At 38.5% G+C, this 23,864-nt stretch overlaps 1 pseudogene; it reads left to right on the top strand.

Moving 5' to 3' along the window:
* The first annotated feature begins 11,628 nt into the window (after positions 1-11,628).
* LOC119821718 lies at positions 11,629-21,802 on the top strand (annotated as a pseudogene).
* The last annotated feature ends 2,062 nt before the right edge of the window (positions 21,803-23,864 follow it).

The following is a 23,864-nucleotide window of genomic DNA, read 5'->3' as shown; positions in this document are numbered from 1 at the left end:
AAAGAAGATAAGAAGCAAGTCAACGGCTAGGGAGATGGCTAAGTGGTAAAGTGCTTGCTGTACAAAGATTGAGTTTGGATCCCCATCATTTATGTGAAAGCCAGACATGTGCATGTGTGAACTTGAAGAGTCCCAATCATTTTCTTGTGAGGCATATTAAGATACCAGCTTGAGAAGTAAGAAATTCATTGGCAAATTACATTAGAAAAGAATAAGTAAATCCAAGAATAAGTGCAGAGTCGCCCCGTTTGAAATGTTAAGATGCCTTAAAATATTATTTTCCAGGAATTTGGGGATTAGTAAGTAAAAAGAACATTTAATTGTTTTCTTGCTTTTCTTTTTACTTAAAATGTTTCATTTTTACTATGGAAATTTCCAGAGATACATAAAAGATAAAAAAATAAGCATAGTAAATCACCACAAAAACCCATTCTCAGATTATAATTTCTGCCAGCAATGTTTTCCCATAACCTACTCAAATGTTCCAAGTCACAGGCTATTAATATAATTCCAAATTTTGTTAAAAGTTTATTCAAATCTTCCTAACATATTTTCTCAATAGTAGCTAATATTACTTTAAAACTTCGCAGTAATTACTTAATGTCCACTAATATTTAATAACTCTTTCAACTAGCTACTATGTTTTCAGTTTGCTTAAGTATAATATATGAGTTAACTAATTTGATTCTGCCATTATACATAGAATGCATTTCAAAACATGCAATATGTGGTAAGTGTGTGTGTGTATGTATATATGTATTAAAACTAAATGACATTTTAATTAAATAAAAAAACAAAAATAAGATTCCAGGAGGTTCTACACACTGTGGCTAGTTGATAACATCACTTTAATTCAGATTTCTACTCTATTTTTCCTTCTTGAAGTGCATTTGTTAAACAAACCAAAGAGTTTACAGTAAGACCTTTATGACAACTTGCTGTATGCTCACCATTCAGACAGATCCAAAGATAATTGGACACTGTGGACTGTGCTTGCAGAATGTTGATCAAAACTTCCTTTCACAAATGCAAAGTAAGACAATTAGGTATCTAGTCATGCTTGGATGGCTTTGTCTGAATAAACCTTTACATTCCCTATGAAGGACACATGACTTTATTGTAGACTGTATTCCATGGGAGAAGATATGGGCTTAGAGATGGTCTTTAATTTGCTTGACTGTATCTCACATCAATCTTGGTACAGGTAATTGAACATGCATCCTTCTGTGCACATATCCCTGACTACCAGGGCGAGCTGCTCTTCACTCTCCTGCCTGGCCCTGCCCTGCCATGGCCTGTCTTAACCCTACTTTACTCTTGATAATTGTCTGCTCCAGACCCAGTGACAGAAACAACGAACTTCTTGGCTAACTTAATCTATTTCTACTCATGCAATTATTTCAACAGCTTTAGCATATTGTAGTGACCAGCAATGTGTTTTCTCGAGGCTCCACAGTAAAGTATATCCTGAGACATAGTAAGCTTTCCCATAAGGAGGAAAAGAGTGGCATGAAACAGAATCTCTCCCTGTAACACAGGATAACACTGAATCCACAATTCTCCTGCATCAGCTCCCAAGTACAAAAATTACAGATGTGAGCAGCCAGAATGGAACACAAGCTTCATAATCGCACTCTACTCCTGTGAGTCCTGGAATGCAAGAGCAAGGTAAGCTGCGCTACGGGAATGAGGCAGTACATCACTGTAACACTGCAGTATGTCCTAGTATACTACAATAGGTCACTATGCGGCTTTTTGACGTCCAGCGTTCCTTTCTCTAACTCTGTTTTCTCTGCTCCAGAAGCCATTTCTTTAAAGTCAAAACTTTAAATTTTTGAAATTCACACATTTGGAATTCAAAATTGCAGATCAGAAGGAAGTCACAGAAATAGATGGAAGCCTAGCTTCCATTGAGAGTAAAAGGGAAGCTAGGTTACTCTTTTCTGAAGAACAAGTCTGTTCTTAGAGTAGACGGGCCCATGGGCAAATACTTTTTACTAGCAGTGCCCATATCAAATTCCAGCTTTAAATGATAATATACAATTCATAGATCTATATGAAGTACGGTGATTTATCAATGAAGACTTACATAACTTCACAGGCCAACATCCAGAGCTGCCATGAACCCATGTGCAGCAGATAAAGCAAAGGAATACCCACAAAGGGACTTAGGATCAGGGACCCTTGGTCCAGTCTATCCACGGGGGGGGGGGCTCCATTCAGATATCACTGACAACCCTGAATGGGCCAGGATGCCACAATAAGACTTGGACTTCAATGGAAGTCGGCCAAAACATAGCAAGCCAACTGAAGCACTGGCTGTGGGCAGAATCCTACTTGTCCCATGTAAGAGCCATCAAGGTATTATCTAGTCTGGAAGAAGATGGGCAATAAAGACTTTTGGCATCCTATCCTACAGACATCATTTCTACCATTCCTTGTTCACATGGGATGGTGTGTGGAGAGGAAAGTGTGTCCCTGGAGAAGCTGAAGAAAGCTGATTTTTCTCCATGGTGACATATTCCCCATTGCATTGCTATATGCTTAAGCAGGTGTTCAATTACCATGAATTTCAAAATCCTCCTGTGCAAATGGAGATGATAATATATGCCTCCAAGAACCGCTGTAAAGATACAGTGAACTAATGTGGGTGTGCATCCTGTTTACAGAAGGCAATGAAAATGCTAAAAGGTGTTATAAATATTTTTCTTCTAATTACTTAGTAACTGTGCTTTGGGCATTAAGTATAGAGATCACGAAAAAGAAAAAGGAATAGCAGTTTTTCTTAATAAAGAATTTTTCATGCAACTGGGAAAAACATAGCTATGAATAACACATGAGGGCTTCTAAGCGGGAAGGTGAATGGAAATGTTTTAAGAATGCAGGGAGAGGATACTTAAGGACTGCTGGATTTAAACATATTGGGAAGTTTGCCAAGAGCAGAGGGATTTTTGACTCAGACTTGACTCATCAAGGAATGGGAGGTGAACGGCAGAGAACAAAGGAGCCCTCCATCCCAGAAGGCCTGGATCTTCACATCAGTTTACAAATGATAGGCATGGCTTTTTAATTTAAAAAAATGCAATGCTCAACACCACCAACACAGCTTCATCATTTTTTTTCTATTGTAACAATAGTCGGAAACATACCCAAAAGACACATTGCCATCCTGAAGGCTACTTTGCAGGCTACAAGTATACTCGGTAATAACCTCACTAACATGGATCATTCAGAACAAAGATCAGCTGGTTTTCACACTTAAGGAGGGAAATGCCAGGAGTTTCCTAATTGGATCAGGATACAAATACATCCACACTGAGCTTACTAAAGTTCAGAACTTCAGTGTAAAACGATGCCAGGGCAGCCAGTAGAGGTGGGAATATCGGAGGCATCAGCTGCTTGTCAGCATAAAGCAAACACAAGGCTACTTGGGTGGCATTAAGTGGAGGATTTGAAATAAGCAAGATGATATCCACTTAGAACCTGCCATTCATTCCCTACACAGCTCACAGAGATGTAGGTCCCACTGTAGAACCACCCCTCTGGAGGACCAATGGCATTCCTCTAAGGGCCCCCCCCCCCCCGACACTGGCTACTCAGTGCTCTGCACAGTGATATACTATTGGACTTTCAATATTGGGTTCAAGGGGTGAGGCTAATTTGAAGCTTTTCCCAGTTCCACTGCATTAAGATTCCTACCAGAGTCAAAGGCTATCATACTTCTGTTGCACAAATGTTCCCACAGAGCCAATATCATGCTGTCAGCACACTGGCACTGAACACAAAGATGAGGAGGGACAAGCGCTGTGTTCTTGGAGCGCCAACACAGAACTCAAAACTCTGGAAATTTTCAGTTCTCCTCCCCCATTTCACTGCACTCTCATTCTCTCTACCCCAGTTTCTCCTCACAGATCTTTTTTTAGGGCATTTTGCTTCCACTACTAGTGTTTTGTGTGATTGAAAATGGGCCATTCCCAAACAGCAGGAAGCATTCCACCTGGCTAGAGTTTCCTTGCCACCTCTAGTTAATTCAAGTTGCTCTCTCTACGTTAGTGGGTGACATGGGAAACTTTCCGCTGTTGGAATCAGGCGTGGCCACAGTGACGACGTATTCCCAGATGCTCTTCATATTTTAAAAGTCCTGACTGCCATGAGAGTTTGCTGGTCATTTCCCTCCTACAAAGATGATGAAACAGAATATAAAATCTGGTAGAGAGCAGAGTGTGCCCATTAGAAGTTAGTTACAGCAGTCTTGAGCACTGGCTCTTTTCACTTTAAGTGTGTACAAACAAGTACTACTGCTGCTCACAGGACATGCAGACCCTTATCTCCAGCCATCACTGATTGGAAAGATCTCCAAGGCCCTGTGGAGTCCATGGAGTTCTTTGATATCTCAAAATGCTATTATGAGGCCTCTGAGGTTTTGCATTTCCATAAGAGATACGTGTTCCAAGAGAGAGCTTTGGCAGAGAAGGCACTATGTCCCTTTAGAAGGGAGTGGGTCTGGCCAGATGTGGACACTGCCTTGTGTGGCTCAGCCTGCCTTTTACAAAATAAGCAATTACATGGAATGTGGGAAACATTCTAGTGTTGGTATCAGATGGTTGCAGTGGCCTTGGACTGTTCACTCAACTGGTGCGGTGTCACCAAGACCCTCTGCTTGCTCCCTGCATTTCATGTACATAGGACCAAAGAGGATGGGGGTAGTGAGGTTGTGAGGAACATAGGAAGAATTGATAATCAGTGCTGCTCACATAAATGTAATTAGTCCACAAGTACCATTTGTGTTTTTTTCCCATAGACACGTTTTAAAATAGATAGGAAAATAAATTTTAATATTTCTTTTAATCCAATTTACTGTGTCAATATAGAAAAATGCATTAATGTAGAAAATTGCATCCTTTCTGTATCAAGTCCTTACACTGCATATTTAGTAGTTAAAGAACTTCTCAACTTGGAGTTGTCATGCCTAAGTAGCCATAGGTGCTGGGTGACTACTGTTCTGGGCAGCACAGGAGAGTACATGGATGGCCTCAGTCTGATGGAGTGAAAGCAGGACAAGGAACATTGGTCCAACTGATCGAAAGCCAAAGGCAGAAGAAAGTGTTGACACAGTATAGCTGGGAACTCTGAGCTGATGCCTTTATTCGTCATCACATAGACTACTTGTATATTTCATGGACCAGAAACGCAGGTCCAAGGTTGTTCAGAGATTTTACTCAGCATTTCTAGTATTGCACTAAAGGAATTATTTCCTAGATATGTTTATCCCATGTGACAAGAATTCCTGGAAATGCTAGGAAGGAGGAGCTAGGGGGTGAATGTCACCCAGGCAGCTTTCTATAGAACTAATTACTTGGAGTGACCTGAGCAAGAATAAGCTGATCTGACAAAACATTCAACACAGTATGTACCCTCTCACAATGATCAAGACACAGTGCCTAACTAACGGCATTCTTTTACATCCTTAACAAGTAAGAACGAAGCTTCTAGGGCGGCACCAGCTTCATTTCTTTATGTTCTGTGACTTAAGTATACGATTTCTACATCTTACTGTCAAGTTCTGAATGGTATCCAATAGCATTGGCAACAGACAGCAATGTTTGTGGGTCTATGGGACATCTCAGCCAACAACTCCAAAAGAAGTAACCCATTCCTGGCACTGGGCTTTTAATTGTTACCACAAAGCAGGTAATTCCATTTACAATCTTTCAGTCCCATCATTTTACCTATGAATTTAGTTTTTCTCAACAACAGAGGTGGAAGGGGAGGACTGTGTGTTTTAGGAAGCTTCTAAAGTAGTAGATTTCCAAATAGCTTTTCAAAAATCTCTTTACCATTATTCCTCTCTCTAGTTCCTCATTTGCCCTGCTCTCCCCTCTCCTACCCCATTAAAATGTTATTTTCTTCTAATCTTTTATATCAGTGCATTCTTTTTCCCCTTCCTTGAAATCTCCCTCTCATAGCCCCTTACTAATTTTCTCACTTTTGTGTACATACCAAATGAAACATAAATATCTGAACGTACAAGGCTATCCACTAAAGGGACAAAACATAAGATATTGTCTTTCTGGGTCTGGCCTACCTCACTACGAATTATTGCTTTAATTTCCATCCTTTTACCTAAAAATCTCATTTTTCTGAATGGTTGAATAGTATTCCATTGTGAAAGTGTTCCACATTTTCATTATCCAGTCATTAGTTATTGACATTTAAGTTGTTTCCATTTCCTGGACATTGTGGCTAAATCATTAATGAACATGGATGAGCACATAACACATAATAATACATTGAGATACAAGGTCTATTAAAATATCACATTTAAGAAAAGATAAAGAAGAAAGAAGAACAACCCTAAAAGTAGTTTCCCAAAGAAAGTTTTGTTTTGTTTTATTTTATTGACTAAAAACAGTATATTATCTTCTCTGGTTTACAAATAAAGGCATCAAATGGAGCCAGTATTAACAAGAGAAAGGACAGACTGATTCTAAATAAGTGACCCTACTGATAAACTGACTAGGTAAAGTTGACAGAACCAGCGTGAGTTTTAGAATCCTCATCTATAAATTCAAAGTATAGGAATACACACATACACACATGTGTGTGTATTTATGTATGCATATTATACATATATATGTGTGTGCGTGTGTGTGTGTCCAGCACATTCATTTTATTTAACAATTTAATAAGTATCTACAAAGTGCAGTATTATTATCAATATTATTGGCTTGGATATATCCAAGACATTGTTCTTGCCCTGAGTTTAGCAGGGGAAAAAACATATTAGTGATATTTACAAAGCACTGTGACTATCATCAAAAATAGATGGTAGATTATATATAATAAAGAACTAGAGTACCACAGTTCTGGTTATAAATCAAATTTGTGTCATTTCCCTAGCGTATGTCCTTGCATGACCCACCAAAGCACTCTGAGGTTCTGTACCAGATAATATACTATCAAATCACCTTGGAGAGAGGACTTTGTCCTGAAAGGCACTATGCATTTTTAGAAAGGAATAGTCAGTCTAGTGTGGCAGATGTCTTTAGGAGCCTAACTTTCCTTTTACAATGCAAGGTGAGTTTTTGATAATGAAAGCCGTACTCCACAGCTGTGAAGACAGAGATATCAGGTGCTTAAAAAATCTCACATTGGCTCAGAAGTAATAGATAGACATTTATTTAGGGGGAAATCAGGATTCTCTGCTTGAACGGTGGATAGAGATGAGATCCAAACAATCCGAACAAGCAAAATGGGAATGAGGGTGGGAGGCCTGATGCCCTTCGGCATCCAGGTAAATAGTCTATCAGGCCATGCCCCAGTAGGTGGGTAGACCTTTCTGCAGCACCTCCCCTTTTGGTTTAAATAAGAGAGTTCTAAACCTAATACAAAATTACATACAATAAGAACAAATATCCTATTTTAACTAGTTAGCTTAAGTCATGTATAATAAATAATGTGGCCAAGTCATGAGAAGAAAGTAACTACATTTATCTAGTCTTTAACCCCATTGAAGATCTGAGAAGAGAAATAATGTTACCTGAGTGAGTAGAAAGTGCAATCAAGCAACTTCCAAAATGTGCAACAAATGGCAGAGACAACTGGCTACCTGGACAATCACCCAAAGTCTCATTTGCAATATTGAGGGAACTGACTTTGACTAAGGCCTGGAATAACTGACAGACTATTTTCAAAGGCAAGAAATTTTTCAAAACCGTCTTACCCTCTCTTGGTAACATTTGACAGTACTGTTTATCCATTTCCAGATACTGTGTATTTTGTCAGTAGTTGAGGTATGGACAGTTTCTTGCCCAAAGACCAGTTTTGCCAAGAAGAAAACAAGCTCCAAGTGGAGTGTCTTCGGTGCTCAACATTCTCTCTGGAATAAATCGGTGTTGCCAGGAGCAATTATGTCTCATTTCAACCGAACTTTAAGTTATTTAAATGCAATTTTCTACAGCTCTTTGAAGTGGTTGAAGATAATCTATCTATGTAGAATATAATTTCTATGTATCTAAAGAACCTGATTAGTTTAACTATAAGTATGACAAACATAGATGACTATTGAACTATAATTCTTAATACCTATATAACTTAAAGACTAAGGCAATAAACAATTGTGCAATAAATGAGGACAATGACCTCCAAATGTAAACAATGTATAAGTATCTGGATCAGAGGTAGAAATGTACATTGCAATATATAAAAATATTTTAAACAGAGGTAGAAGCATGCATGCATACAATATTCAATATTAATTAACTTTTATCAACATACAAGAATCCATACCAATGTAATTGTCTACAAATAATAACTCACAAACCAATCTATTATCCCTTCCAATTTTCCTTTTTTTAACAAAAAGATCGTTGAACTTATAAAATATCTCCCCCAACCCTCAACCATATACCAATTATAATCAACCCCTAAATGATGTCCCTAACCTTGAGGACAAACTTTGCTGGGATAGGGGACATGGTTTTCTAGAATTACTTTTAGCAGTCATGGGGGTGACGTTCTTTCTAGGGGATCTTGTAAAAGTAAAATGATGGTTAAGTTTTAAGATTAATGTCTGATAAGATTGCAAATAGTCTCTGAGTATTTTGTGGAGATCTGGTCAGAATATTGTAAAAGATGTGCATTATTTCAGCTAATCAAGTTGGAACTATTTTGTGTAGCTTATACTGAAAACAGGTCTTGTAGTACCGCTATCAGTATCATGACATCATATCAACCTGGTAGAGTTGTTGTTGTGGTTCTCTGTCTTTTTTCTGGAAACTTTAAAGATTATTGTTTATTGTGGAAAACTTAAGCATTATTTATATAGACATATATAGACATATATGTATAGACCTTTCAATGAAAGGTATAATAAAAACAGAAAGAGATATGAAGAAAAGTAAAGACATTTTTAAAATATTTTTTCTGTGTTATATCATGGAGGAAATCCATAAATTATTTAGATCATATTTCAAAAACCTATACTCCACACAATAGGAAAACTTAAAAGAAATGGACAATTTTCTGAATAAATATCACTTACCAAAATTAAATCAGACCAGATATGCAAAATTAAATAGACCTATAATTGCTAAAGAAATAGAAATAGTCATCAAAAGTCTCCCAACCAAAAAAAAAAAAAAAAAAAAAAAAAAAAACAGGACCAGATGGTTTCAGTGCAGAATTCTACAAGATTTTCAAAAAAGAAATAATACCAATACTCCTCAAATTGTTCCACACGATAGAAACATAAGGAACATTGCCAAACTCTTTTTATGAGACTACAATTACCCTGATACCCAAACCACACAAAGACATTACTAAGAAAGAGAATCTCACTCATGAACATTAATGCAAAAATACTCAAAATACTGGCAAACAGAATCTAAGAGCAAATCAGAAAAAATCATTTACCATGATCAAGTAGGCTTCAGCGCAAAGATGCAAGGATGGTACAACATATGAAAATAAATCAATGTAATCCACAACATAAATAAACCGAAAGAAAAAAAACATATGATCATCTCATTAGACACTGGAAAAGCCTTCAACAAAATCCAACATCCCTTCATGATAAAGGTCGTGGGTGGGAGAGCAGGAATACAAGAAAATACCTAAACATATTAAAGGCAATATACAGCAAGCCAACAGCCAACATTAAACTAAATGGAGAGAAACTACAGTGATATCACTAAAATCAGGAACGAGATAAGGTTGTCCACTCTCTCCATATCTGTAGTGATGAGCAGTGGGCCGCGTTCCTGCCGCCCTGCTCCCAGCCACCTGGCTAGCTTATGCCCCGAAATAACAACACCCAAACTGTATTCATTTAAACACTGCCTGACCCATTAGTTTCAGCCTCTTATTAGCAAATTCTTACATATCTTGCTTTAACCCATATCTAATAATCTATGTAGCACCACAAGGTGGTGGATTACTGGGAAGATCCTAGTGTATGTCCATCTTGGGCTGGAGCTTCATCGCATCTGACCCAGAGAGGAGAGGCATGATGATTGACTAACTTCCCTTCTTCCCAGCATTCTGTTCTGTCTACTACACCCACATAAGGGCTGGCCTATCAAATGGGCCAAGGCAGTTTCTTTATTGACCAATGAAATCAACTCAAACAGAAGACTCTCCCACATCACATATCTATTCAATATAGTTCTTGAGGTTCTAGCTAGAGCTACAAGACAACAAAGGAAGATTAAGGGGATACAAATCAGAAAAGAAGTCAAATTCTCACTATTTGCTGATGATACGATAGTTTACATAAGTGGCCCCAAAAATTCTACCAAGGACCATCTACAATCCATAAACACCTTCAATAAAGTAGTAGGATGCAAGATTAACTCAAAAAATTCAGTAGCCCTCCTTTACACAGATGATAAATGGGATGAGAAAGAAATCAAAGAATTATTCACAATAACCACAAATAGCATAAAGTATCTCACAGTAACTCTAACCAAACAAGTGGAAAGATCTCCCATGCTCTTGGGTAAGATTACCATAGTAAAAATGGCAATCTTAACAAAAGCAATCTACAAATTCAATGCAATGCCCAGCAAAATTCTTTGCAGACCTTGAAAGAACAACACTCAACTTCATATGAAAAGCAAAAAACCCAGGATAGCCAAAACAATCGTGTATAATAAAGGAATGTCTGGAGGCATCACAATCCCTGATTTCAAACTCTACTACAGAGCAACAGTACTGAAAACAGCCTGGTATTGGCACAAAAACAGACAGGAGGACCAATGGAACTGAATAGAAGACCTGGATATTAATCCAAACACCTATGAATACCTGATTTTCAACAAAAAAGCAAAAAATATAAAATGGGAAAAAAGGAAGCATATTCAACAAATGATGTGTGCATAAACTGGGTATCAACATGTAGAAGAATGAAAATAGATCCACATCTACTGCCATGCAGAAAATTCAAGTCCAAATGGATCAAAGACCTCAACATAAAGACGACCATACTGGACCTCATAGAAGAGAAATTGGGATGTACAATTGAACGCATTGACACAGGAGACCACTTCCTAAATATAACTCCAGTAGCACAGAGACTGAGAGAAACAATTAATAAATGGGACCTCCTGAAACTGAGACACTTCAGTAAAACAAAGGACATGAACAACAAGACAAATTGGCAGTCTGCAGAATGAGAAAAGAGCTTCACCAACCCCACATCAGACAGAGGGCTGATCTCCAAAATATACAAAGAACTCAAGAAATTGGTCATGGAAAGAACAAATAATCTAATTTAAAAATGGAGTAGAGACCTAAACAGAGAGCTCTCTGCATAGGAATCTAAAATGACTTAAAGACACTTAAGGAAATGCTCAGTGTCCTTAGCCATCAGAGAAATGCAAATCAAAACAACTCTGAGATTCCATCTTATACCTGTATGCATGGCCAAAATTAAAAACACTGGTGGCAATTGTAGAGGTTGTGGGCTAAAGGGAACACTTCTGCATTGCTGGTGGGAATACGAAGTGGTACAGCCACTTTGGGTCAGTATGGCGTTTTCTCAGAAATTTAGGAAACAACCTACCTCGAGACCCAACAATACCACTTTTGAGTATATGTCCAAAGAATGCTCATTTTTACCACAAGGACATGTGCTCAGCTATGTTCTTAGCTGCATTGTTTGTCAAGCCAGAACCTGAGAACAATCTAAATGCCCCTCGACCAGAGTATAGTTAAAGAAAAGGTGGTACTTTTACACAATGGAGTACTACAACAGTAGAAAAAAATAATGACATCTGGAAATTTGTGGGCAAATGGATGAATCTAGGAAACATCTTATTGAGTGAGGTAATCTGGACCCAGAAAGGCAAATATCATATTTACTCACTCATTGTGACTTTTAGACATAAATCAAAGAAAAACCAGCCTAATTAATAATCCCAGAGAACCTAGACAACAGTGAGGACCCTAAGGGAGACATACATGGGAAGTAGAAAAAGACAAGATCTCCTGAGTAAATTGGGAGCATGGGAGAGGGTAGAAGGGGAGGGGAAAGGAAAGGAGGGGAGTGGAGAAAAATATATTGCTCAATTTAAAAAAGAACGTTATAAGGTATAAGAAGATAACATGGGCAAATAGATCTGGGAGTATATTTTAAGGATTTTTTAAATCAAGAAATTGGAAGAGCATAGAAAATGTTTAAAAACTGAAGGAAAGTGTATATTCAAGAAACTCATTAATAGTGACACTCCAAGAGAATAACCATAGAACAGAGCCCTCTGAGTAGGAAGACAAGAGCAATGGCAGCTGCCACAGCTCACTTTTAAAACTGGGAAAGTTTCTAAAAGAATGTAATCATACCACTTCTGATAAAATGTACTGAATTTTGATCTCTCAATTGATCATGAGGCATCTGGAACTTTCTAAAAGGAAACATAACTGTGTTCATCTCACATAAATAATCAGGTATCTGATAAAACAAAAGGTCCTACTCTGGGATTTTTCCCTCCTGAAACTCAAATGAAAAGCCTAACTTTAAAAATAATTTGAGAAGAGGTTGGGAAAATATCATAATCAGAACATAACCACTCACTCTCCAGGGGCTCTGCCCCTTCTCTCTCTACCTCCACCAATGGACTAATGATGAAGAGAAATTAAGGCCAGTCTTTCACAGTGCCTCTATTCAGTGCTAGGACTGATTCATACCTTTTGAAAAGGTTGAAAAGACTCTCAGCCAGAAGATTTGGCAGCCCTTAAGACGAACGAGACAGCTCACAGATGGCTGTGTCAGGCGTGTTACCTGGCCGTTTCACAAGAGAAAAGACTTTTAGGAGGCCCATCTGCATGTTACTGTCAACATTTCAGAGGAAACATCTTTCTCTATTTACAGCCCATAAAATACAGCCAAATATTATCAGGAGCCAGGTGAAGGGTCTGTATACCTTTGTAACATCACAGTGAAATTGTTTTACAAAGGAATTTCTCACCTCAGAGAATGAAGACGTGGCAGACTCGCATACAAACCATGAAGGCAGTGACAGTTCAAAACCTTACTATAACCCATCACACATATAGAGGCTGTTCATAATTTTACCTTATTCAAAATTTGTTTTTTTGAGATAAAACTGCTTGTACTGAAGATCAAATGCATGGTGTCTGTTGGATTTCTCAACCACTGTTCTTGAAAAGGGAGTACTTATCTTTCCAAAGTCCTCACTGATCTATTGGGACCCCAATACCCTTGAGCAACGAATTCACAGAATCATCTTTCACTTATGGTCAAATTCTAAAATGTTACTAGAGTCACCTAAGTGCACCTCTGATATTCAAAAGACCTATGCTAAGATTTCCTACCAAACTAGAATGTGTTTTAGGAGAAGTAACAGTAAAAGCAGGCTAGGATGACCTTGTAGTGGATGCTGTCCTTCAAAGAAAAACTGCTTCCCAGCCTCTCCTTTTCCTGAGATAGATCAGAAGCCTGAGTGACTTACAGAAAATTCATTTATTTTATTAATCTGCCTATAGATTCCTTAAACTTTTTCTCCTTAATCACAATAGTTTTTTTCAACACTTATACTCTAATTGCTGTGTATGTGTGTGTGTGTGTGTATATGTGTGTGTTGTGTAGTGCCCTTCTCTGAGAATCTCAATAAAACTTGATACAAGTAATGACAGCAGAATTTCTACCTAGATCCTAATCTAAATAGAAATACTTCTAAAATCTAACCAGTATGAATATTGGCTATAGGATTTTGATATGCATATTCTTCAGCAGATGAAACCTTTCTTTACGACTAAACCCTTTGATTCCTATTCACTAAAACGTTTTATCATTGATGAGTTTTGGAAAGCCAAATGTTATTTTTGCAATTATTGATCAAAGTCAGGAACTATGAAGGGTATGACATTTCATTCTACCTGCAGCCTGTCTAGTCAGCCTCCCACCATTTCAGGGATCTTGGCAGAAGATGTGAGATTCTCAGGTCAGAGTGAAGAGATTAATTTCCCTTGCCCAGCAAAGCAGATTGAAAGTAATACATTTGTACAGTCTCTCTTGTCTACAAGTCCCAAAGAGAACAAACAGATTGCCTGCAGAGGCGATGAGTTGCATTACAAGAAAGGAGTCCTGGGATTAGAGAACACAAATCCTATCATGGAGAAGGAGCAAATGTGCCTTCTGTTCCAGGAGACACTCTCTTCACTGTATCACACGTGAATCTGCCTTTGCCTCCAGATGGAGACTCCGGCTTCATTGTGCAAGAGTCTCTACCATAAAAACAACTTGAGAAGATAGGCGTGAGCAAATGTCAGTCATTGACTCTACTTGCGGGACACACAGAAATAAAAATTGAGCCTTAAAAGTTCGTGTTCAACAGGTGCATAACATCAATATATTTTCAGTAGTTGGAAACTCTTTGGATAATTCTATCTTATTATGATGGAAATTTTATGATTTTTATTTTGTGTTTTGTATCTATGATGAAAATAATATATATAATTTATATTTTATATTGTTTGTCCAATTTTGACATTATAGCTCTATCTCATAAGGACAAGTTAGGTAACCTTTATTCTTCTAGCTATTAAATGAGTTTATATATAAAAAAAGAATTTCTGTTCTTTTAAAGAACAAAACCTATTACATTTCTTTATTTCGTGGATGGGAATATGTGTGAATAGCATGTGTGGGGGTCTGCAAGTGCCACAGTCCATGTATGGAGGTCAGAGTAAAACTTACGGAACTCCTTCCACCATATGGGCTCCATGTAGCCAACCTGGATCATCAGGCTTGTTCTGTACATTTCTGCCAGTGTCTTATTTTTAAAAATCCCAAGTATTTATATCTTGTTTATTCTTTTTTAATCAGTCTTGATAAGAGTTTGTTTATTCAACTAGTTCTTTCAAATCACTCATTTTCGGTTAAACATATGTCATTGAAAGTTTCTAGAGCTTCATTAATTTTGTTTCCATATTTATTCTAGATTTTATATTTAATTTCTTTGTTTTCATCTATCTGGCCTTAAATTTGTATGAAAAACTGAGATACATACCAATGTAAATTTCTATAGCATATTCCCCTTTAAATCTAAACAAAAATTTATAAATAGTATTTAGGAATTTGGGTGTAGTTCTTTCCAGACTGCTTCCTGCTTTTTTTAAAATTTATTTTATTAAAAATTTCCATCTCCTCCTCTCCTCCCACTTCCCTTCCCTCCTTTCCACCAACACCCCCACTCCCTCCCTCTCCAGGCCAAAGAACAGTCAAAGTTCCCTACACTATGGGAAGTCCAAGGTCCTCCCAACTACCCCAAGGGCCAGGAAGGTGAGCATCCAAACTGACAAGGCTCCCACAGAGCCCATCCATGCAGTAGAATCAAAGCCCAATGCCATTGTCCTTGACTTCTCAGTCATCCTCCACCTTCAGCCACATTCAAAGAGTCTGGTTTGATCACATGCTCTATCAGTCCCATTCCAACTGGACTTGGTGATCTCCCATTAGATCTGTCCCTCCATCTCAGTGGGTGAATGCACCCCTCACTGTCCTGACTTCCTTGCTCATGTTCTCCCTCCTTCTGCTCCTAATTAGGACCTTGGGAGCTCAGTCCCATGCTCCAATGTGGATCTCTGTCTCTATCTCTATCCATCACCAGATGAAGGTTCTATGGTAATATGTAAGTAAGATAATCATCAGTGTGGCTATAAGACAAGGCCAGTTCAGGCACCCTTTCCTCTGCTGCTCAAGGAACAAGCTGGGGACATCTCCTTGGACACCTGGGAACCCCTTTAGAGCCCAGTCTCTTGCCAACCTTCAAATGGGCTCCCTTAATTAATACTTCCCTGCTCTCATATCCACTCTTCCTCCATCCCAACTGTCCCATTCCCCCAAGTTCTCCCCATCCTCCCCTTCTCACTTCTCTCTCCCCAAATCCCCTTACCCCTATCTCACCCTCACCCCCACCCCCAAGCTCTCCATTTTTGCCTGGAAATCTTGTCTACTTCCAATATCCAGGAGGATAACTACATGTTTTGGGGGGAGTTCACCTTCCTATTTAGCCTCTCTGGGATCATAAATTATACACTCAATGACCTTCATTTATGGCTAGAATCCACTAATGAGTGAGTACATACCATATTCATCTTTTTTGGTCTGGGTTACCTCACTCAGGATAGTGTTCTCTATTTCCATCCATTTGCATGCAAAATTCAAGGTGTCGTTTTTTACCGCTGAGTAGTAATCTAATGCGTATATATTCCATACTTTCTTTATCCATTCTTCCATTGAGGGGCATCTAGGTTGTTTCCAGGTTCTGGCTATTACAAATAATGCTGCTATGAACATAGTAGAACAAATGCTTTGTAGTATGATAGGGCATCTCTTGGGTATATTTGCAGGAGTGGTATTGCTGGATCCTAGGGTAGGTTGATCCCGAATTTCCTGAGAAACCACCATACTGATTTCCGAAGTGGTTGCACAAGTTTGCACTCCCACCAGCAATGGATGAATGTTCCCCTTACTCCACATCTTTTCCAGCAAAGGCTATCATTGGTGTTTTTGATTTTAGCCATTCTGACAGGTGTAAGATGGTATCTCAAAGTTATTTTGATTTGCATTTCCCTGATTGCTGAGGAGGTTGAGCATGACCTTAAGTGTCTTTTGGCCATTTGAACTTCTTCAGTTGAGAATTCTCTGTTCAGATCAGTACCCAGTTTTTTAATTGGCTTAATTAGCATTTTGAAGTTTAGTTTCTTGAGTTCTTTTTATAGTTTGAAGATCAGACCTTTGTCTGATGTGGGGTTGGTGAAGATCTTCTCCCAATCATTAGGTTGCCTTTTTGTCTTAATGACAGTGTCCTTTGCTTTACAGAAGCTTCTCAGTTTTAGGAGGTCCCATTTATTCAATGTTGCCCTTATTGTCTGTGCAGCTGTGGTTATACGTAGAAAATGGTCTCCTGTGCCCATGTGTTGTAGACTATTTCCCACTTTCTCTTCTATCAGGTTCAGTGTGTTCAGATTGATATTGAGATTTTTAATACATTTGGACTTGAGTTTTGTGCATGGTGATAGATGTGGATCTATTTTCATTCTTCTACAGGTTGACAACCAGTTCTGCCAGCACCATTTGTTGAAGATGCTTTCTTTCTTCCATTGTATACTTTTAACACCTTTGTCAAAATCAGGTGTTCATAGGTTTGTGGGTTAATATCCGGGTCTTCTATTCGATTCCATTGGTTGACTTCTCTGTTTTTATGCCAGTACCAAGCTGTTTTCATTACTGTAGCTCTGTAATAGAGTTTGAAGTCAGGGACGGTAATGCCTCCAGAAGTTCCTTTATTGTATAAGATTGTTTTGGCTATCCTGGATTTTTTTTGTTTTTCCAAATAAACTTGAATATTGTTCTCTCAAGGTCTGTGAAGAATTTTGTTGGGATTTTAATGGAGATTGCGTTGAACTTATAGATTGCCTTTGGTAGAATTGCCATATTTACTATGTTGATCCTACCCATCCAAGAGCATGGGAGGTCTTTCCATTTTCTGGTGTCCTCTTTCGTGGCCAATACAGTTCCATGAGACATTTATTGGGTTTTGCCTTCTGTAATTTTCATAGTTCCATGTTTTACATTCAAATATTTAATAAATTTCATGTTATTTTGTGACTCTTGTGTCTAATAATTTCATTTTTGTATGTATATACCTAATTTTTACAGAAAAAAATAATGGAATCTGGAAGTTTTAGAGCAAATGGCTGGATCTAGAAAACATCATATTGAGTGAGGCAACCCATACCCAGAAAAACAAATATCATACGTACTCACTCATAAATAGCTTTTAGACATAAAGCAAAGAAAAAACAGCCTACAATTCACAATCCCAGAAAACCTAGATGACAATGAAGACCCTAAGAAAGACATACATGGATCTAATCTACATGGAAAGCAGAAAAAGACAAGATCTCCTGAGTAAATTTGGAGCATGGGGACCATGGGAGTCAGTTGGAGGGGAGAGGAAGGAAGGTGATCAGAGAAAAATTTATAGCTCAGTAAAATCAATATGGAATAGGAAGCCTATAAATTAAAATGCACACAGCTATGGACAACTAATTTTTTTTGCAAAAGCGTTAAAAACATGTATCATAGAAACTCTTAGTAAAAATTGTGGTACAAATTAGGAATATGCATACAAAAAATGAAATTATTAGACACAGGAGTCACAAAAATAACACAAAATGTATTAAATATTTGAATATAAAACATGAAACTATGAAAATTACAGAAGAAAATATTCAATAAATGCCTCATGTAACTGTCTTGGTCAAGGAATTATTGAAAATTATCCACTAATCCTTCTCAAATTTTTTCACAAAATAGAAACAGAAGGAACACTGTCAAACTCTATTATGAGGCTACAATTACCCTGATACCCAAACCACATAAAGACATTACTAAGAAATAGAATTCCATATGTTAGGTTTTTTTTTTTTATTTGCTACACCATGCTGTTTTGATAGCCACAGCTTTCTAATGGACTTTGAATGCAGGTAGTATATTGCTTGCTGCTTTCAACTTTTTGCTTATGATAGTTTTGGCTATTCAGGGATTTTTCTATTTCCAAATAATTTTAGATATTTTTCTAGTTCTGTTGTCATTGGTATTTTGAGAAGGACTGCATTAAATCTACAGATCACTTTGATAGTGAGAACATTTTAACAGTCTGATTCTCCCAGTCCTCACACATGAGATTTTGTTTTGTGTTGTTTGTGTGTCTTCTTTGATTTCCTTCATTCACTGTTTGTAGTATTCATTGTAGAGTTATTTTACCTCTTTTATACAGCATCTTTCTGATATTTGTCATCAGAGCTATTGTAAGTTGAGCTATTTTCTTGATTTCTGTTTCAGATGATTTATTACAAATGTGCAGCAACAACCCTGGTTCTGTAGTTTTCAAGTGGTCAGTTCTCATCATGTGTTTAATGATATCTTTGGGGTTTTCTACAATCACGTTATATATAAACAGAAACAGTAATAACTTCCTTTTCCCTGATATAAATATCTTTTGCTTATTTCTCTCCCCAGATGACTTTGGCTAAGACTTCCATCACTGCATAAAATAAAAGCTGTGGAAATAGGTAAACTTGGTCCAAGTGTTGGGTAAAAGCTTTCGGGTTCCCCAATTTAATGTAAAGTGTTTATTATGCATTGCTTTTATTATGATAATGTGTTTTCCCTTATACCCAGGTTGTTCAGCGTTGAAACAGCAAAAGGATGTTGAAATTTATCAAATGCCTTTTCTGCAACTGTAGAGATAATCGTGAGATTCTGTCTTCGATACTGTTAGTGTGGAATATCATAGTTTGTTTTAATTTTGTTTGTTTATCCTACGTAGGTTTCTATGTACCCTAGGCTGACCTTGAGTGCACTGTGTAGCTGAGGATGACATTGAACTTCTGATCCTGCTACCAGTATCCCAAGAGCTGGGATTTTAGGCATGTGCTCCCACACCCAGTTTCATGCAGTGTTGGGGATATGGCAGAAGACTTTGCGAATGCTAGGCAGGCAATATTAAATTTATTACTTGTATGTATTCAGCCATCTTTTAATCCATGGAATGTCTTCTCCTTGATCACAGTGAATAGCATTTTTTTGTGTTTTATTAGGCCACATTTAATTAGATTCTCAATCCTGCATTAAACTAGGTATAGCACTGTGCTCCTATAATCCCAGGACTGGTGAGGTAGAGGCAAGAGGATGAGAAGGTCTAGGTCATCCCAAGCTACACAGGAGGTTTGTTGCAAGCCTGAGTTATCTCATTAAATAAATAAATAAGAAGCTTTTTGCTTGGGGACCTAATCTCCATTTCATCTGTTTTCGATCTGCTCTACATTTCTTTCTCTTTAATAACTTTGGATTTCTTTGTTCTCCTGTCTCTGTTTGCAGTGCAGTGATAGGCTGCTTATTGGAGATCTTGCAGGATTTTTTGTTTTGTTTTTTGTTGAATTTGACATGGGTGTTGGTTGCTATAAACATTTCCTCTTATGAACTGTGTTAGATGCTTTTTCTAAAGCTGTGTGATAAGACACCATGACCAGCTTTTTTGCAACGGGTTTGCCGTCAGAACGCAGGTGTGAAAACCACCGCTAATTCAAAGCCAAAATGGGAAAGGAAAAGACATCAACATCGTTGTCATTGGACACGTCGATTCCGGCAAGTCCACTACAACCGGCCACCTGATCTACAAGTGCGGTAGAATCGACAAACGAACCATCAAGAAGTTTGAGAAGGAGGCTGCGGAGATGGGAAAAGGCTCCTTCAAATATGCCTGGGTCTTGGACAAACTGAAAGCTGAGCGTGAGCGTGGTATCACTATTGACATCTCCTTGTGGAAGTTTGAGACCAGCAAGTACTATGTGACTATCATTTATGCCCCAGGACACAGAGACTTCATCAAAAACATGATTATAGGCACATCACTGGCTGACTGTGCTGTCCTGATTGTTGCTGCTGGTGTTGGTGAATTCGAAGCTGGTATTTCCAAGAATGGGCAGACCCATGAGCATGCACTTCTGGCTTACACCCTGGGTGTGAAACAGCTAATTGTTGGTGTCAACAAAATGGATTCCACCGAGCCACCCTACAGCCAGAAGAGATACAAGGAAATTGTTAAGGAAGTCAGCACCTACATTAAGAAGATTGGCTACAACCCTGACACAGTAGCATTTGTGCCAATTTCTGGCTGGAATGGTGACAACATGCTGGAGCCAAGTGCTAATATGCCTTGGTTCAAGGGATGGAAAGTCACTCACAAAGATGGTAGTTCCAGTGGGACCACCCTGCTGGAAGCTTCGGATTGTATCCTGCCACCAACTCGTCCAACTGATAAGCCTCTGCGACTGCCACTCCAGGATGTCTATAAAATTGGTGGTATTGAGACTATCCCTCTGGGCTGAGTGGAGACCGGTGTTTTAAAACCTGGCATGGTGGTGACCTTTGCTCCAGTCAATGTGACAACAGAAGTAAAGTCTGTTGAAATGCACCATGAAGCTTTGAGTGAAGCTCTTCCTGGGGACAATGTGGGCTTCAATGTGAAGAACGTATCTGTCAAAGATGTTAGACGTGGCAACGTTGCTGGTGACAGCAAAAATGACCCACCAATGGAAGCTGCTGGCTTCACTGCTCAGGTGATTATCCTAAACCACCCAGGCCAAATTAGTGCTGGCTATGCTCCTGTACTAGATTGTCACACAGCTCACATAGCATGCAAGTTTGCTGAGCTTAAAGAAAAGATTGATCGTCGTTCTGGCAAGAAGCTGGAAGATGGCCCCAAATTCTTGAAATCCGGTGATGCAGCCATTGTTGATATGGTTCCTGGCAAGCCCATGTGTGTTGAGAGCTTCTCTGACTATCCTCCACTGGGTCGTTTTGCTGTTCGTGACATGGGACAGACAGTTGCTGTGGGTGTCATCAAAGCTGTGGACAAGAAGGCTGCTGGAGTTGGCAAGGTCACCAAGTCTGCCCAGAAAGCTCAGAAGGCTAAATGAATATTATCCCTAACACCTGCCACCCCAGTCTTAATCAGTGGTAGAAGAACGGTCTCAGAACTGTTTGTCTCAATTGGCCATTTAAGTTTAATAGTAAAAGACTGGTTAATGATAACAATGCTTCGTAAAACCTTCAGAAGGAAAGGAGAATGTTTTGTGGACCATTTTTTTGTGTGTGGCAGTTTTAAGTTATTAGTTTTCAAAATCAGTACTTTTTAATGGAAACAACTTGACCAAAAATCTGTCACAGAATTTTGAGACCCATTAAAACAAGTTTAATGAGAAAAAAAAAGACACCATGACCAAAGCAACTTGCAAAAGAAAAAAGTTTCATTGGGTTTATGGTTGCAGAGGGTCACCAGCAATGATGATCAGAAGAAAGGAATTACATCAGCTAACTGCAGCTGCAGGTGAGACCTTACATCTTGATCCTTAAGCAGAGAGCACTCTGGGAATTGCAGGAATCTTTTGGAACCTCAAAACCCACCCCAAGTGACAAACCTCCTCCTGCAAGGCCATACCCCCTCTAATAAAGCCACATCTCCTAGTCCTTTTCAAACAGGTCTACCGACTGGGGACCAAGAACTAAAGCAGATGAGCCTATGGGGGCATTCTCCCTCAAAGCACCACACAAGCACACATGCTTTATATTTTGATTTGCATTTTTACCAATAAATGTTGATGTGGGAGTCCCCTCAGTGTGTTGTGATTAACACTAATAAGTAAAGAAACTGGTTTGGACTTATAGCAGAGTAGAATTTAGCTAGGCAGGGAAAACTAAGCTGAATGCTGGGAGAAAGAAGGGGGAGTCAGGGAGAATCTATGGAGTCACTGCCAGAGTCACACATGCTGAAACTTTGCCGGTAAGCCACTGCCACGTGGCAATACACAGATCAATAGAAATGGGTTAAACTAATGTGTAAGAGTTAGCCAATAAGAAGCTAGAGATAGTGATTTAATTAATACAGTTTCTGTGTTATTATTTTGGGGTTAAGCAGCCGGGAACAAACAAGCAGCCTCCTCCAACAAAATGTTTAGATTTCCTTCATAAATTCTTATCTCATTTGTTATTCAAAAGTAAGTTTTTATATGTTGCTGTATTTGTATAGTGTCCAGTGGTTTTCTTGCTGTTGATCTGGAAAATATTATTGCACCATGGTTGAAAAGATGCTAATGTGGCCCAATTAGTAAATAGTTGAAATTCATATTGAGACCTGTCATATGATCTATCCTGCAGAATTTTCCATGTGTAGATGAAAAGAATGGAAATTCTGCAGCTGTTGGATAGAATCTATAGCTACCAAAAGGTCAATTTGGACTATGATGCCATCTCTCCTTCTCTCTCTCTCTCTCTCTCTCTCTCTCTCTCTCTCTCTCTCTCTCTCTCTCTCTCTCTCTCTTTCTCTCTCTCTCTCTGTGTGTGTGTGTGTATGTGTTTTTAAATATCCTATATTTTTCTTCTGCTTGACTGATCCTCCCACTGATGGTTTCTATTATGCTTTAATTTTCTTCAGCATATTTTTCAGCTTAACATTTTCTGTTTGATATTTGTCTAATCCCTCTATTATTTTGCTTAAGTTTCTGTGGTACAGAACTGTATTGCTACTCTATGTTTTTTAAAGCTTGTTAAATTTTCCTAAAACCACTATTTTGATTTTTTTTCTGGTGGGGGAGGCTCATAACAATGGAGAACTCACCCATACTGGTCTCATTGGAAGACTCACCCACAATAGTAAAAAGCTCATTGGTTTCTTCACTTCATTGTTTCTATTGTGTGAATTCTTGGTTTCCTGAAAATTCCCAATGCTTGTGTAAGTGACATTGCCTGGGCATTAATAAATTCAACACTAATATATTTATTCCAGTCCTTACAATCTGACTCTGTGCCTTGCTTTCCAGAAGGTGTAAGCAGGCTGCTTTGCTCAACAACTGCAGTTACTTCTAAAATCTCAGCACTAGATGGTGCCTAGAGTCCAGGCTTTTAACCACCCCCTTATTAGTGCTTTATCAGTGTTTAAGCAGTGGATGGCAATCCGAGTCTAGCTTTGTCCTAAATCCCAGATGTTGGGCTGTTCAGAATTGTCTTAATTAGGATTTTATTGCTGTAATAAAACACCATGACCCAAAGCAGCTTGAAGAAAAATGGTTTAATTTATCTTAAAGTTTTTAAGTCACACTCCATCACTGAGGGAAGTCAGGACAGGAACTCAAGGCAGGAACTGGAGGCAAGAACTGAAGGAGAGACCATGGAGGAATGCTGTTTACTGGCTTGTTCCTCATAGCTTGCTCTGCCTGCTTTCTTAGAGAGCCCAGGACCATCTGCCCAGAATTGGCACCACCCTCAGTGAGCTGCT

Source organism: Arvicola amphibius, chromosome 8 (assembly GCF_903992535.2).
Source record: "Arvicola amphibius chromosome 8, mArvAmp1.2, whole genome shotgun sequence".
NCBI classification, from domain to species: Eukaryota; Metazoa; Chordata; class Mammalia; order Rodentia; family Cricetidae; genus Arvicola; species Arvicola amphibius.
The sequence above is the reverse complement of the archived record's forward strand: the minus strand, read 5'-3'. Positions and strand labels throughout refer to the sequence as shown.